Source organism: Bombyx mandarina, chromosome 07 (genome assembly GCF_030267445.1).
Source record: "Bombyx mandarina strain Sakado chromosome 07, ASM3026744v2".
Taxonomy (NCBI): domain Eukaryota; kingdom Metazoa; phylum Arthropoda; class Insecta; order Lepidoptera; family Bombycidae; genus Bombyx; species Bombyx mandarina.
Genome location: NC_143214.1, coordinates 10648221 through 10666575, shown reverse-complemented (window position 1 = coordinate 10666575; position 18355 = coordinate 10648221). Strand labels below are relative to the sequence as shown.

General features: G+C 38.8%; 1 protein-coding gene across 2 annotated transcripts in view; it reads left to right on the top strand.

Annotated features, from left to right (window-relative positions):
- The first annotated feature begins 348 nt into the window (after positions 1-348).
- Positions 349-18355, top strand: part of Fbxl7 (F-box and leucine-rich repeat protein 7) — a 308189-nt gene continuing 290182 nt past the window's right edge. For both annotated transcript variants that reach the window (XR_016323339.1, XM_028169497.2), the window contains exon 1: positions 349-624. The gene's annotated coding sequence lies outside the window, so the exon portion shown is untranslated. The remainder of the gene's footprint in view (positions 625-18355) is intronic.

The window sequence follows — 18355 nt, the reverse complement described above, 5'->3', positions numbered from 1 at the left end:
TCGAAGCTATGAAAACGGTGTAGGAAAATGTTATGTATGCAAGTTAATATATTTACAAAATATTATGGAAATAATTAAAAGTAGTCTTAAAAATTACATTTTTAATGGATCAAAATTAAGAACTTCAGATTTGAACGCAAAAAATAAAAAAATCATCGGACTACCACCGGGATTATTATAGAATCCAGAGTCCCGGTCGCTAACCTATTCAAAACATCATCCAGCTGTCATTTCGAAATTATCAAAAAAATTTAAAGTTACAATGCTTCGCCACTGAGTTTATTTGCCCCGTGGACATCGACAAAAACCGTGCACGCTCGATATGTGTGCGTGACTGTACGCTCGCTCACTCACACATCGGCGGTCGCATACCTCAGGCGCGCGCGCAGCCAACCAACTCAGTTCTCAGCCTTCTATTGCGTAAAATTCAGGTCACAAAACGCTTGACGCAAGTTTGATTTATTAAAAAAAATCATTTGTGTTCTATAATGTGTGCGAGTGTTTAAGTGTTCATTGTGTATAGTGTGTTTTGATGTTGTGCGATCCCTCTGGAATGGCATCGCATTGAAAATGCCGAGAAATCTCTTTTACAAGTCAGTACGGAAAAAGGAGACCATTTTATAGGTAGGTTACATTTAATTTTGTCATTTGAATTTTTATCGTTGGTATTATGAGTGTATTTTGTGATCTGCTTAAGCAGTAAAAGATTCGGACATTAATAACTTCTCGTATAAAGTAATGGTGTTACCAGTCGCGTGCACGAAAATATCGAAGAAATAAAAATCAAATAACTTATTCGACGCTGTTAAGTAAATGTTGATAATTTCCTAATTTGTTAAGGTTTGTTTATATTATTTAATGAAACGTTTTTATTTTTTCTTTTTGTGAGGGAAAGATATGAATCGAAATCAAAACTGGTAATACAAAAGCTTCATGTTTAACAACTTCCACATAGCGTATGTTTTTTTTGAGCGTGCTTCAAATGTTACTTATAGAAAATTATCAACATATACACCCGAATAAAATGTTCGAGAAAACATGTCTTTTACCCATTTAAGACATATAAAAAAAAACAATATTCGAAATTCAGTAGCTCTAAAGGAAAAAAATCGATTTCCATATTTATTTGCAAAAACTCGGCAAGTTTTGTTTTTGTTACAATCGGGAAAGAAAAAGAGAGAATGAGATTTATACTTACAGAATATCTTACGGAATACAGGGTTTGATGTTGTTAATCGCATGGGTGACAGTTTTTGTATAAGCTGATCAATTTTATCATACTTTAAATTTAGACTAGAGGTCCCGCAGTAGTCGAAATTCGACAATAATTAATTGGAATTGTAAGCTTGTACACTATTATGATTTTATTTTATACTTCTATAATCACAAATTTCGCCAAGACTACACTATAAAAATATTAACAAAGACAAACAATATTTAATCTCAATTTGACAACAGACGTCAAGAACAAAAGTTTGACAATAAATAGTATGCATGCGTGTGTGCGTCAAATACATGGTATGTAGTGTGTGTAATGTTTTCTTTATTGATTTAATGTATCTTTTATGCATTATTTAAAAAAATATTAACATTGTTCACTTCTCTCTATATTCTCTATAAGTGTGGAAAATTTCATACTCCTCCGTCCGCGCAATTTTCGTAAAAAGGGATACAAAGTTTTTGCTTCACGTATTAATATATAGATACATAAATGCATGTTGTTTATTTTAATAATCAACTGTCACGTAGATTCTTAGTTTTCGTAAAATACGCATACCTACCTACAAAACAAAAATAAGTTGATACGCCGAGAAAATTAGTGAAAATGAAAAATCATATTGTCGAGTAGTGAAAGGTTATTTGGTACAAGCGACATTTTTGTAACATTACAGGAGAGCCGTATAAAGTTTAAAATTTGGAAAAAATACACTTAAAATACTTAAAAATAATTAAGTATATTATAACCATAAAAACTTCTTTAAGTATTTGAATGGAGTAAACTTAATTGAAGTTCAATTAAAAATATCGAACTGTTGATGCTAATAACAAATAAATCTTTAATACGCCACATATATCCTTGTAATTGAGCGAAATGTCGCTTAAACAAAATAACGTTTCAGCCCTCGTTTTTTTTATTGCCCTTGTAGACAGTCGAGGAGCATACGGTCCACCTGACGGTGAGTGGTTACCATCGCCCATGGACTTCAGCAATGCCATGGGCAGAGTCAAGCTGCTGCCTACCGTTAACTACTCTCCATAAGCCTCGTTTGAAGAAGGACATGTCATAGCGGTATTGATTTAAACTAACATAAAATTCGTCAGTCAGAGTCCTTCATTACCACAGAATCATTCATATAATTGCTTAGTTTTGTGGACGAGCTCACGGCCCACCTGGTGTTAAGTGGTTACCGGAGCCAATAGACATCTACAACGTAAATGCCGCCATCCAAGTACGTATTTCATTAGAAAAATTTGTACTTGGTATTGGCCAGCGGGATTAGAACACGGTGCATCTCTAGATATGAATGCACCCAGGGACGCCTTAAACTAGGATGGGGCCCTTGGGCACACAAGTATTTGAGGCCCTTTTGGAAAGTAAAAAAAGCGAATTATAATAACATTTTTTTACTGAGTAGTATGACCATTTATTATAGGTAATCAAATACAGTATGATATAATATGTCATTAATGATATTAATGTTTTTTGGTTACGATTTCGATAACGGTTTCTTTCGGGATTTCTGTTGAGCAAAATCTTCTATTATAGGCACAGTATATGCCTTGTAAATACCTTCTGACTACTGATCTGTGAAAAAAGTGTAATGTGCCCGACAAAAATGTTTTGAGAATAAACGTGTGAGAGAAATTGTCGGTCTTACGGGCCCCCCTGAGAATGGGGGCCCTGGGCACGGGCCCCGTGTGCCTTATCCTTTAGGCCACGATGACTTTGATTAATAGTTTTTATACGCAACAATGTTTAAGGTAAACATTGTGTAAATATTGTGTAATTTTTTATTTTGTTTTTATTCCTAAGATAAGTTGACGATCTCACGGTCCATCTGGTGTCAAAGTGGTTATTAGAGTCCATAGACTTCTTCTTCCTATTCGTACACAGAGTGGTCGTGGTCATGCATCAGTCGGATCCTGCGATACCGATGCTCTCGCGATGCAACGCCATGTGGCACGATGTTTCGCAGTGTGAGAGCAATGTTTTATAGTGAGTCACAGATTTTATGAATTCGGTCCATCGTGTTGGATGGAGATCGTCCGCGAGATCTTTTGCCCTCGACTTTCCCTTGCACCACCAACCGCTCAATGGAGTCCCCATTACGACTGATGTGCCCGAAGAACTTGAGGATTCGTATTTGGACTGTTGACGATAGTCTCTCCTTGATGTTGAGCTCTTTCAGTATCGAACCGTTCGTACGGTGCGCGGTCCACAGAATTTTGAGGAGACGTCCATGGACTACAACAACGTTAATACCGCCGCCCGTCTTTAGACATTCATTATAAGTCTCAGTCTGACTACAACGGTTATAAACACATGAAAATCGTTTATATACTGTTGATTTTTTTCTGCACTTCGAATGTCAAAGCCATATCCGACCTTATTAGATATTCCCACAATAGTACAGCGCCAGAGAATGGCCAGTAACACTAAAGGTCAGTTTTCGTTGTACACACTTATTTATTTAAAATGAACGTTGAAATGTCCATTGGAATACATTACGCGACTCAAATGTCTATTCTGATTTAATTTTGCATTATAACAGTAAACTTTGTTATACGACTAAGGCAGCTCTACACAAGCTCTACTGGTAAATATTTGAACTTTAGAAAGCTTTTTAAAAGCTCTCGAGTAAATAACGTGTTTGACCGTTTATAGCGGTTGCGTAATTTTGGCTTTGCTATATCGGTTCTATTGTTCGTTTGCATCGATGTAGTCGTGATCAATAGTTGTAGATAGCTGTAGATCGTGAAATCGCGACCGGCCTGTTATTGTGTTGTTACAATACCGAAAGGAATTTTCGGCTTTCAACAAAAAAAAGCTTTTTTTTATGATTGAAAGATTACTGGTGGCCCGGAGGCCTTTCCGGTTGCACCAGGACATGTGGGCGAGCAAAGGCTCAGCCAGGAGGGGTGGGATTTGCTAACATCTACCCGAGCACCTCCGAAGGAGACCTAACAGCTCAAGAGCCGCTGCTTCGCGAATGAATATACTACCGGATTGGAATCGCGACCCGCTGAGAAGATCCGGCGAAAAACTCAGCGAGCTGATTCATGGGTTAGGTTGCACGGCGAACTCTTTGTCGAGTTCGACGAGTACGGTTACCGGGGTCTCTAAGCCTGCTCCTAGTGTTAGAGCTGAAGGCGTCTAATGCAAAGGTTTTTGGATCTGATGGATCCGTAAGTAGTTGCTATAGTGGCTCTTTCACAATACAAGCAGTGCGATTATGGAATTCTCTCCCTCAACCTATTCGTGCTAGTTCCTCTCTAGAAGTTTTTAAGAGTCAAATGAAGAAACATTTCTGGTCACTTTAATTGTATTTAAGTATTGTTTTATGTATGCTTATTTATATTTATTTTTCATTTTATATTAGTTTTTTTTTTAAAACCTTTCTTTAACAGTCATGCTTTAATACCTATTCCCCTCTTATACATTGTATTTCTCTCTGAAAAGGGTTTGCTGGAAGAAAACTCATGAATGAGTTAAGCTCGCCTTTGTACATAGTATTTAGACATTCTTTAAATCTGTTTTTATTGTATTTTCTTTTTGTGTACAATAAGTATAAATAAAATAAAATAAAAAATAGGCTCTAAAACTCTTAATGTAGTGATCTAGTTTTGGGTTTTACGACCTTTAGGACTTGAGCGAACGGTCTTTCACAAGACTCTCAATCGAACTACCGCTAAATAGTTCGTATTGTGGCTGCTTGAGAGGCCACTTATGGTTTACAATAACACTAACTTTTCGTGTCGGTCTAAAGGCAAATTAAGAATTCACCAGAGAAATTTTACAGGTGGTAGGGCCTTTTGTGAGTCCGCGCGGATAGGTACCACCACCCTGTCTATTTCTACCGTGAAGCAGTAATGCGCTTCGGTTTAAAGGGTAGAGCAGCCGTTGTAATTATAGCCATGCGAACAAACGAGTCCATTCTAAGGCAGCTAGACATCCGAAAAAGGCTTTCTTCCATCTGCCGGGAACGTGTTATGAGCTTCTTCGGACACATCATGCGGTCTCCCATACATGAATTAGAGAAACTCATAATTACGGGTCGAATAGAAGGCAAGCGCGCCGTGGTCAGAACACCAGCCAGATGGTCAGATCCAGCAAGAGAAGCACTCGGTGGTAGTCTGTACCATGCAGTCCATGCCACCCATGATCGAGCACATTGGAAGTACGTCGCATGTGGTCGCGATCCTCAGTAGTGAGGGAACGATATAGAAGAATTTCTGCCGTGAAACTGTAATGCGTCCGGTCTAATGGGCGGAACAACTATTACAATTGAATTGAAACTATTACAATTGAAATTTGAAGCTTAGACCACTTCATGTTTCGACATATGACATGCCTTTCTTCAAATAAGGCTTGTGAAGAGTACTTAACGGTAGGCAACCATTTAGCTCTGCCTCTGGCATTGCTGACGTCCATGGGCGTCGGTAACTACTCACCATCAGATGGGCCGTATGCTCCTCTGCTAACAAGGGCAATAAAACAAACGTGGATGGGGGGGGGGAGGTATTTACGTTCTAATGCCTATGATCTTTGATAACCATTTACCACCCTTTATGTGATTAATAAATAAGCCCAGGAGCTAGAAATCGCTTGTCCATAGACTTCTCGTCTCTTTGTTAATAATATGTCCCAGAAAGGCCAATGTCTTCATTATATTTTGATATAGTGGGTAGTCGCACAATGAGATTGCGCAGCACGATATATTATGACAATTCTGGGACGTCTTAAATCTTCCAAAAGCAGGCAACGAATATGTTTATATCCAACTATGGAGGATAGAAGTAAGGAGTACTATCTCGGTATATTAAGAAATGTTTGCTGAAAAGGAGCCAGCTAAGATGGCACCATATTAGCAAGTGGGAAGATTTCAAAACAGCGCCATAAATTAGCAAATTTCACTACAACCCAGCACACTGCTTAAAACTGTTATGTTCATAACGTTTCCACTTCATAAACTTGCGCTATTTTGGTGAGTCTTTCAACCATAGCTTGCTGTTTACAGCTGGACACTTTTCCTCCTATATAAGGTGGTGCTCCTTACCTCTACCCTCCATAGATTCAAATCGAACGATGGTATCTTGACTCTATCAAAACCACCCGAATTGAGCCGAAATTTGACGGGCAGTTGATTCCCATATCCACTTCCCACACCCACACGTCAACGTATCCGGATGCGACAAATTTAATCAAACAGACTGTAGATGAACGAAGAATTGATGGCTTATGTTTGCTCTGTATAATATAGCATCCTAAACACTGAAGGCGAATCTGGACAATGATCTTAAATTGCATCTGAACTGGCTGTGCTACAGTGCTTCTAACCCTTGTGTGCATTACCGATTGTGGTTTTTCTTAATAACAGAAGATAAGAGAACAAGGCAGCTCATAATAAATCAATTAATTATTCACATCGTTAAAGCATTACTTTAATTCGAACTGAATTAATCGAAATCTAGTTTTTAGTGGAGCTTAAAGCTCATTGCGTACGGCCACGGTGCTTCTTTACTTTAAATGGGTTCAGATTTAAGTGCTTTGGAATGTATATTCAATTTAGGATCAAACTAGCAGACCCGCAAAGCTCTTTGTGCTAGTTTCTCACGCCCCTTATTTGTTAGTCTAAGAGACCAATGACTTTCAATATATTGTTACGTGATACTCGTATTTCTGCTGCGATGCATAGATTCCGGAATCGGGAAGGGTCCTTTACTGATTTGTTACTATAGTCTTGTATATAATTCTCATCGAAGTTGGTTGTAGGCAGCTGGTCACTGTTACGAAAATAACTAAATATGTATATAAAAATAATTTAAGTATTTTTAAAACTAAAAAAAAAAAACGTGTGGCACTCGGGGACTGCCGCGGTAAAGCTATTGCATACCATTTTTTATCAGCTTATGCAATTATAATTACACAATAATAATTTAATATTAAAACAATAATAAAATAAGACCACGCTATATTTATAAACATTAACAAAAGCAAAACTTTAACTGTCACCTTCACGCTCATAAGCTAGACCGCGCGAGAGAGAGATGGGCAGACTTTTCATGATGCGCAAGCAGTGCGACGTCACGCCTTGCGCGTATTCACAAACACTACACAAGCGCAACGTGTGAATGTGTTGAACGCGAGCTACATGGTAGGCGGAGTGGGGGATGTTAGGTTTTATTTTCGTTACGGAATTTCCTGATTCGGTCACCGCTATCAAAGCCGGCGATAAAAGATATGCAATAGCTTAATTACTGCGTATGACATCATTTGTGGCTAATATTTTGTTTGCTCGTGTATAATTCATGCTTAGTTTGTTGTTAAAAGATTTGTTACTTAAAAACGATAGGTATCTACGTATCAGGATTATGCGGTACGAATATATCGGGCACCAAATTAGATAAAGGTCCAATTCAAAGGTCAATGTTATATAAAAAGTTTTAAATTCTATTTTAACAAAAAAATTCAAGTGCTTATAGTTCGTTAAAATTTCAACAAAAAGGCATTAAAATTAAATCTACAATTACATCGACAAGTTTGTACGTGTTAGTAAATTTTTAAATAAAGTTGTTTATACTAAAAATAAATCGAGTTTCTTGCAAAATGGAACGCGCGTATTACTAAATTTTGTACCGTACTTGTAATTGTTCGGCTATATTAAGTTTCAACTGATCGAGTCCGGTTTTAAAATAGAACTTATTGGAAATTCAATTAATTGCATCAGTGCAATAAAGTTTATTAAACTTAAAAGACAAAAGGCTTAACGGGCTTAATGTTGTGATTCGTCCGTGTCTCCCTTGCCAAGTTTGTACAGCGGTGGAAGCCTCAACATAGCCTAATTAAAACTAATCTATACTAAAATTATAAAGAAGAAAGATTTGTTTGTTTGTTTGTATTGAATCTGAACCGATTTGAAAAATTCTTTAACTGTTTGGAAGCTACACTATACCCGAGTGACATAGACCATAATCATTTTTGAAAAAAATTAGGGATCTTTACTAAAGCTCCAATAATGTAATGTAATAAATGTAGGTGTAAAAAAATTACCTAAAATATTATTTACATCGCGTGTCATGCGAAAACTATTAATGATAGAATAAAATAATGTACTACGACACATTATTATTTACAAAAAGTGTCGTGACAGCGTGTGTCTAACTATTATCGTTGTGCCTCAATAAGTGATCTTTTACTTAAAAAAATAAAACAAAGTCAAATACCGTTAAATTTTTTGTTAAAAACCCGAGCGGGCCGCTAGTCTTTAATATACAAATACGTACTTAAATAGATTATCTACGTTCTCTTATGTTTATTGACCGAGTTTAACTTGTTCATTTACGGTTTTTGTTGATACTTCGTGGATTTCAGACATAGTACCTTGAAACTATAATAGAGGGTGCTAATAATTTTGGCAGCTTTTGTATTGGATATAGGGAACGAGTATTAAACCGTAATTCAGTCGATCTTACGCACCAAGGCGTAGGATTCACCTCATGATGTCCATGGACTCCGAGAGCCGTTAGCAATAAAAAAGGGAAACAAAAGATCATGGATAGATTAACGAATTTTCAAATTGTTGAGACCATTAAAATTCTACAAACATTTTAAGAGTTCCCCGGATTTGCGAGAACGGCTGTTTCGGCTAAAAGTTAACCCTTTGATTAACATATTACACGGATCATAATGAATATCGGCTGAAATACTTTAGTCAAGGATGTCACTGCTTCGATTTTTTTTTCTAAATTTAATTAAACAGTTCAAGAATATGTACGGTTCGGTGGGTATATTTTTACTAGAGAGATAAAGAGCAGAATTTAGCACTGTTATACAAAGTTGAGTTTACAACCCTATGTTTTAGGGTGAGTCATTTCAATCCAGAGTCTACAGTAATGATTTAAAGTAAGGTAGACTGGGAGCTGGTTTGTTCAGCAACTCGAATATACACAACGGGGTACTTTCAAAAATATTTCATTAGGTTCTGTTTTTTCGAAAAATATTTTTCGATTGATAATCTGTGTTAAGATACACTTAAGACTTGATGGACTTCAGTCTGCAGTGGTATTAGAAGAAAAATAAATTCCGCTCTAACCAAAATTTCTAAATGATCGATTACGCTTAGAGTAGTATTTTTTTGTTTTTATTGCTCGAGCAGTTAAGCCCACCTGATGGTAAGTGGTTACCGTCGCTCTTGGGCGTCAGTAAAGCCAGGTACAAAGCCAAGCCGCTGCCTACCTAACCTAGTAACTGATTAGTTCATGAATTAGTTTATTAACCTAGTACCTAGAAACTGATTAGTTGATGATTTATCGCCGTAAATACACCAATAGACTAGTACACAAATTTTTTTTTTGTTTAGATGGGTGGACGAGCTCACAGCCCACCTGGTGTTAAGTGGTTACTGGAGCCCATAGACATCCACAACGTAAATGCGCCACTCACCTTGAGATATAAGTTCTAAATTCTCAAGTATAGTTACAACGGCTGCCCCACCCTTCAAACCGAAACGCATTACTGCTTTACGGCAGAAACAGGCAGGTTGGTGGTACCCACCCGCGCGGACTCACAAGAGGTCCTACCACCAGTAAAAATGTTTATTCATTATTTTGTCGGTTTTCTTAATCCAATTATTGTGTAAAGGCTAATATGACCTTCAGGTAAATGGCGCTGCAGTGGTGATTATTATAGAACATAAAATACTTGACAGATGCCTTGAATCTTCCTAATAGATTTCTCATGATACCATCGGTCTACCGTGTAATTCCACGCGATCAGTGGAAGATATTCCGTGTTGCGTTTTCGTCGAGCAAAGCGTTTTTAAATCTTTCGAAATTAGTGGCTATAATGCACCGAATGCATGTCACAAACTTTACTGGTGGTAGGACCACTTGTGAGTCCGCGCGGGTAGGTACCACCACCCTGCCTGTTCTGCCGTGAAGCAGTAATGCGTTTCGGTTTGAAGGGTGGGGCGGCCGTTGTAACTATACTGAGACCTTAGAAATTGTATCTCAAGGTGGGTGGCGCGTTTACGTTGTAGATGTCTATGAGTTCAAGTAACCACTAAACACACCAGGTGGGTTGTGAGCTCAGTGGGTGGACCCATCTAAGCAATAAAAAAATAAAAAATGCTGTTTATTGATGATGATAAAAAGCTAATTATGCGATTCCATAACTTTTTTTTTTGTTACAATGTTAAGACTTTGTAGGGGAATGATACCCCGCCCCGCTTACCTTACTATGCAGTTATTGTGCATATAGTAATGAGCAGCATACGTTAGTCAGTCAGTGGTCAACGTGCAGCGATCCACCGCGGTCGCTGACGTGAATAAACGTGTAATTATACGTAGTGTTATATTGACCGCTCCGATGAGGTTTACGGAGGACAGCACGCAACAAACAACCAACGCACTTCTTTCATCTCCCAATAAACCTCACAACTTTATAATTCGTATCACCCCTGTACTGTTGGCCGTATGGTTCGCGTGCCGGCCCTTAGTTCGCTCGCTATTATTTCGCAAATCATGACTCCAATATCAGTTTCGTGGGAACGGCGAGCAGTTTTTGATCTCCCAGTATTGATTAGATCATGATTTATCCAAGTCTTGTCGGCTATCATCTGATACGGTGGTTGCATCACGAATTCTTGTTGATGGAGTAGTTTTGATTTTATAGATCAGAAAGTAACCTATCAGATTTATTATGGGGCATTTACTAATTAGCCTTTTGTATGGGAAACACCTTTGACATGCAGTGACAGGGCGTATTGTTTTTTAATTTTTATTGCGAACGAGTTCACAGCCCACTTGGTGTTAAATGGTTACCGGAGCCCGTAGACATCTATAACGTAAATGCCGCCACCCACCTTGAGATATTGAGATACATGTTCTAAGGTCTCAGTATAGTTCTAACGGCTGCCCCACCCTTCAAACCGAAACGCATTACTGCTTCACGGTAGAAATAGGCAGTATTCGAAACGCAAGATTGAAGAGTAAAATAGGTTTTATTGTCTCTACGTTGCGCTAAAACCGAAGAAAATATAATACTCCTATTTCCTTTTTTTATTGCTGCGATGGCTGGGCGAGCTCACGGCCCAGATGTTGTAAAGCGATTACCGGAATACATAGACATTAACAACGTAGATGCCTCTACACACTATGAGAAATGAGTCTAAGGTCTCCGTTTTACGGCGGAAATACGCAGTGTGGTGGTACCTTCCCGTGCGGTCTCACAAGAGGTCCTACCACTAGTAAAGTTGTGAAGCAGTAATGCGTTTCAGTTTGAAGGTTGGGGCAACCGTTGTACTGTGAGAACCGAAATAATGAACTCATGTCTCAAGATGGTTGCATGGTGGATGGTGGCGTTAACGTGGTTGGTGTCTATGGGTTCCGGTGACCACCTAACACCGGGTTAGCCGTGAGTTCGTCCACCCGTCTTAACAATGTAATCTATTAATTTAGAGGTCAATAAATTGTCCTATTACTTAGATTTGCTGAACTTTACTACGCTCTAAAGGGATGATTAATTAAAATTAATTAATTGAAGCGTATACCTACGCATTAAAAATGGATGCGTACTTACTGTGCGCGTATTAGAACTTATTCGGTTTGATTTATTGTAAATTACGATTCAATAACCAATAAAGGTACTATAGAAAGAAGAAAGAAGAAGAAAGAAATCATTTATTCGCTAAGCATAGTGAAAATGAGTTATTACAGAAGTTAAAAGCAGCGTGTACGCTTTGTCATTATTTGATATGTGAATTTTAATGTAGTGCAAGATATTATGATATTATAAAATTTACCATTATAATATATTATAACTAGCGACCCGCCCTCGCTTCGCTTCGGAAACTGTAATTTATTATTGATTTCTCGACTATTTAATGGATGTTATTATACATATAAATCTACCCCTTCAATCACTCTATCTATTAAAAAAAAACCGCATCAAAATCCGTTGCGTAGTTTTAAAGATTTAAGCATACATAGGGATATAGGGACAGAGAAAGCGACTTTGTTTTATACTATGTAGTGATTTACCGTGACCAGTAACGATATGGAGGGATGAAGGACGCAGAACAGCGGGTAGCTGACGGAGATGAGAGACCCAGGATCGGGTCGCATTGCGTGCCTTGGGAGAGGCCTGTGCCCAACAGTGGATCAAAATAGGCTAAATTAATAGTAATGAACCAATAAAGCGTCTAAGTCGTTTTGTTTTTATATATGACGTCTGGTCGAAAGCAGCTAGATTTAGTGGCAGGCTCCACTGCTTGCGAACGCGATGTAGTGATCTTTTCTGGTCGGGACAGGGAAGAGTTGCGTTTGAAATTAATAAAAAAGAGATTTCTAGATAGCCATATTCGATTGTTTTTTTTTATTGGTGTTAAGTGGTTACCGGAGGCCATAGACATCTACAACGTAAATGCGCTACCCACCTTGAGATATAAGTTCTAAGGTCTCAAGTATAGTTACTAAGTAGTAATACAAATATAGTATAATTAGATTGTGATGTCTATGCGTTCTAGTGACCACTTAATACAGATTAGCCCGTGAAATGATCGCCCACTTAGAGTAATAAATATATTAGTAATAAATATATTTTGACCACCTTTTTATTTCTTACACATTTTTTTTTGCATTGTTGGGTGGATAAGCTCAGAGCCCACCTTGTGTTATGAGTTCTAAAGTCTCCGTATAGTTACAACGGCTTTCCCAGCCTTCAAACGGAAACGCATTACTGCTTCACGGCAGAAATAGGCAAGGTGGTGGTACCTATCCGTGTGGACTCACAAGAGGTCCTACCACCATTAAAAAAATATGATGGATCCGTAAGGACGTGCTTAGTCCAATCGGGGAGTAGACAGCTGACAACGATAAGGCGATTATCATGATGCATATCTTTATCGAAGTACCGTTCCGACGCTGACTTCAAATGTTTCCGGATTGATTCGCGGCCCAGGTCATCGTGTAGGTCGATGTTCTTAGGTCTTACCACCAGTAAAAAATATCGGGTAGCGATAGAGTACAGTGGCGAGTAGTATAACTGCTTTTTTTTTATTGCCCTTGTAGGCAGACGAGCATACGACCCACCTGATGGTGAGTGGTTACCGTCGCCCATGGACTTCAGCAATGCCAGGGGCAGAGCCAAGCCGCTGCATACTTATATCTCAAGATGGGTGGCGCATTTACGTTGTGGATGTCTATGGGCTCCAGTAACCACTTAACACCAGGTGGGCTGTGAGCTCGTCCACCCATCAAAGCAATAATAAAAAAAATCTACTAATAGCGAATTATTTACTTTTCTGTTATGGAAGATTTTGTGATGTGATTAGTAATGTTCTAAGCATTGTTACTAATATTCAAAGTTGGATGTGTCAGAGATGTTGTCTATTTGATATTTAATAATAAATTTTCTGAGATTACTGTATATTTCCATTGTAACGTTACACTGGTCGTAAATAAAAGAAAACACATATTTAGCCGTGTAACTTAATATTTATTGAGCCGTATGTAAATATCTTACATATTAGCTTTCAAGCAAATTTGAACCTTATCACGGCCGAATAAAACGAAGGTTATTCACGTGGGAACACTTATTTGAGAGCTATCGTAGAACAATGCCTTCTATTTGTTGGCTTTAAGATAAAAAATTGCGTGTAGCTGCCTCTATTTTAGGATATTTTCTAAACATAATAAGATATTGGCTAGAAGATTTTTTGGACATATGAGCAGTTAAAGTTAATGTGACTAATGCGATGGCGCGACTTGAATTGGTTCATAAATTTGAATTTGGCAAGTTTTGGAATTATTTAATTTTTATTACTTTTGTCATATTATCACCTGCGAAGACGGACGGGTGTTCGGCATTATTGTGTGAGCAACACCGATGCGGTCAATATCGCCCATGGACAAAAGCAGAGCTACAGACACGGCTAAGCCGCTGCCTAGCGCAAAATACTTTTTTAAACCACATTCGGCCAAGAAGGTACTTGACCTCCCTGGACCTGGAAGTCATCCTGGTTGCAACGATAACATTCGGCCCGCACATAAAATCTGTTCGGCAAATTCTCGGCAGACTTTATCCTATTATTTGTAAGCGGAGTAAAATGTCCCTTCGGAATACGGTGACACTTTACAAAACTTGCATACGACCCGTCAAGACGTACGCGAGTGTGGTGTTCGCTCACGCGGCCCGCACGCACATTGACATCCTCCAAGCCCTCCAATCACGTTTTTGTAGGCTTCAGGTAAATGGCGTTGTTTCAGGTAAATGGCGCTGCAGTGGTGATTATTATAGAACATAAAATACTTGACAGATGCCTTGAATCTTCCTAATAGATTTCTCATGATACCATCGGTCTACCGTGTAATTCCACGCGATCAGTGGAAGATATTCCGTGTTGCGTTTTCTTCGAGCAAAGCGTTTTTAAATCTTTCGAAATTAGTGGCTATAATGCACCGAATGCATGTCACAAACTTTACTGGTGGTAGGACCACTTGTGAGTCCGCGCGGGTAGGTACCACCACCCTGCCTGTTCTGCCGTGAAGCAGTAATGCGTTTCGGTTTGAAGGGTGGGGCGGCCGTTGTAACTATACTGAGACCTTAGAAATTGTATCTCAAGGTGGGTGGCGCGTTTACGTTGTAGATGTCTATGAGTTCAAGTAACCACTAAACACACCAGGTGGGTTGTGAGCTCAGTGGGTGGACCCATCTAAGCAATAAAAAAATAAAAAATGCTGTTTATTGATGATGATAAAAAGCTAATTATGCGATTCCATAACTTTTTTTTTTGTTACAATGTTAAGACTTTGTAGGGGAATGATACCCCGCCCCGCTTACCTTACTATGCAGTTATTGTGCATATAGTAATGAGCAGCATACGTTAGTCAGTCAGTGGTCAACGTGCAGCGATCCACCGCGGTCGCTGACGTGAATAAACGTGTAATTATACGTAGTGTTATATTGACCGCTCCGATGAGGTTTACGGAGGACAGCACGCAACAAACAACCAACGCACTTCTTTCATCTCCCAATAAACCTCACAACTTTATAATTCGTATCACCCCTGTACTGTTGGCCGTATGGTTCGCGTGCCGGCCCTTAGTTCGCTCGCTATTATTTCGCAAATCATGACTCCAATATCAGTTTCGTGGGAACGGCGAGCAGTTTTTGATCTCCCAGTATTGATTAGATCATGATTTATCCAAGTCTTGTCGGCTATCATCTGATACGGTGGTTGCATCACGAATTCTTGTTGATGGAGTAGTTTTGATTTTATAGATCAGAAAGTAACCTATCAGATTTATTATGGGGCATTTACTAATTAGCCTTTTGTATGGGAAACACCTTTGACATGCAGTGACAGGGCGTATTGTTTTTTAATTTTTATTGCGAACGAGTTCACAGCCCACTTGGTGTTAAATGGTTACCGGAGCCCGTAGACATCTATAACGTAAATGCCGCCACCCACCTTGAGATATTGAGATACATGTTCTAAGGTCTCAGTATAGTTCTAACGGCTGCCCCACCCTTCAAACCGAAACGCATTACTGCTTCACGGTAGAAATAGGCAGTATTCGAAACGCAAGATTGAAGAGTAAAATAGGTTTTATTGTCTCTACGTTGCGCTAAAACCGAAGAAAATATAATACTCCTATTTCCTTTTTTTATTGCTGCGATGGCTGGGCGAGCTCACGGCCCAGATGTTGTAAAGCGATTACCGGAATACATAGACATTAACAACGTAGATGCCTCTACACACTATGAGAAATGAGTCTAAGGTCTCCGTTTTACGGCGGAAATACGCAGTGTGGTGGTACCTTCCCGTGCGGTCTCACAAGAGGTCCTACCACTAGTAAAGTTGTGAAGCAGTAATGCGTTTCAGTTTGAAGGTTGGGGCAACCGTTGTACTGTGAGAACCGAAATAATGAACTCATGTCTCAAGATGGTTGCATGGTGGATGGTGGCGTTAACGTGGTTGGTGTCTATGGGTTCCGGTGACCACCTAACACCGGGTTAGCCGTGAGTTCGTCCACCCGTCTTAACAATGTAATCTATTAATTTAGAGGTCAATAAATTGTCCTATTACTTAGATTTGCTGAACTTTACTACGCTCTAAAGGGATGATTAATTAAAATTAATTAATTGAAGCGTATACCTACGCATTAAAAATGGATGCGTACTTACTGTGCGCGTATTAGAACTTATTCGGTTTGATTTATTGTAAATTACGATTCAATAACCAATAAAGGTACTATAGAAAGAAGAAAGAAGAAGAAAGAAATCATTTATTCGCTAAGCATAGTGAAAATGAGTTATTACAGAAGTTAAAAGCAGCGTGTACGCTTTGTCATTATTTGATATGTGAATTTTAATGTAGTGCAAGATATTATGATATTATAAAATTTACCATTATAATATATTATAACTAGCGACCCGCCCTCGCTTCGCTTCGGAAACTGTAATTTATTATTGATTTCTCGACTATTTAATGGATGTTATTATACATATAAATCTACCCCTTCAATCACTCTATCTATTAAAAAAAAACCGCATCAAAATCCGTTGCGTAGTTTTAAAGATTTAAGCATACATAGGGATATAGGGACAGAGAAAGCGACTTTGTTTTATACTATGTAGTGATTTACCGTGACCAGTAACGATATGGAGGGATGAAGGACGCAGAACAGCGGGTAGCTGACGGAGATGAGAGACCCAGGATCGGGTCGCATTGCGTGCCTTGGGAGAGGCCTGTGCCCAACAGTGGATCAAAATAGGCTAAATTAATAGTAATGAACCAATAAAGCGTCTAAGTCGTTTTGTTTTTATATATGACGTCTGGTCGAAAGCAGCTAGATTTAGTGGCAGGCTCCACTGCTTGCGAACGCGATGTAGTGATCTTTTCTGGTCGGGACAGGGAAGAGTTGCGTTTGAAATTAATAAAAAAGAGATTTCTAGATAGCCATATTCGATTGTTTTTTTTTATTGGTGTTAAGTGGTTACCGGAGGCCATAGACATCTACAACGTAAATGCGCTACCCACCTTGAGATATAAGTTCTAAGGTCTCAAGTATAGTTACTAAGTAGTAATACAAATATAGTATAATTAGATTGTGATGTCTATGCGTTCTAGTGACCACTTAATACAGATTAGCCCGTGAAATGATCGCCCACTTAGAGTAATAAATATATTAGTAATAAATATATTTTGACCACCTTTTTATTTCTTACACATTTTTTTTTGCATTGTTGGGTGGATAAGCTCAGAGCCCACCTTGTGTTATGAGTTCTAAAGTCTCCGTATAGTTACAACGGCTTTCCCAGCCTTCAAACGGAAACGCATTACTGCTTCACGGCAGAAATAGGCAAGGTGGTGGTACCTATCCGTGTGGACTCACAAGAGGTCCTACCACCATTAAAAAAATATGATGGATCCGTAAGGACGTGCTTAGTCCAATCGGGGAGTAGACAGCTGACAACGATAAGGCGATTATCATGATGCATATCTTTATCGAAGTACCGTTCCGACGCTGACTTCAAATGTTTCCGGATTGATTCGCGGCCCAGGTCATCGTGTAGGTCGATGTTCTTAGGTCTTACCACCAGTAAAAAATATCGGGTAGCGATAGAGTACAGTGGCGAGTAGTATAACTGCTTTTTTTTTATTGCCCTTGTAGGCAGACGAGCATACGACCCACCTGATGGTGAGTGGTTACCGTCGCCCATGGACTTCAGCAATGCCAGGGGCAGAGCCAAGCCGCTGCATACTTATATCTCAAGATGGGTGGCGCATTTACGTTGTGGATGTCTATGGGCTCCAGTAACCACTTAACACCAGGTGGGCTGTGAGCTCGTCCACCCATCAAAGCAATAATAAAAAAAATCTACTAATAGCGAATTATTTACTTTTCTGTTATGGAAGATTTTGTGATGTGATTAGTAATGTTCTAAGCATTGTTACTAATATTCAAAGTTGGATGTGTCAGAGATGTTGTCTATTTGATATTTAATAATAAATTTTCTGAGATTACTGTATATTTCCATTGTAACGTTACACTGGTCGTAAATAAAAGAAAACACATATTTAGCCGTGTAACTTAATATTTATTGAGCCGTATGTAAATATCTTACATA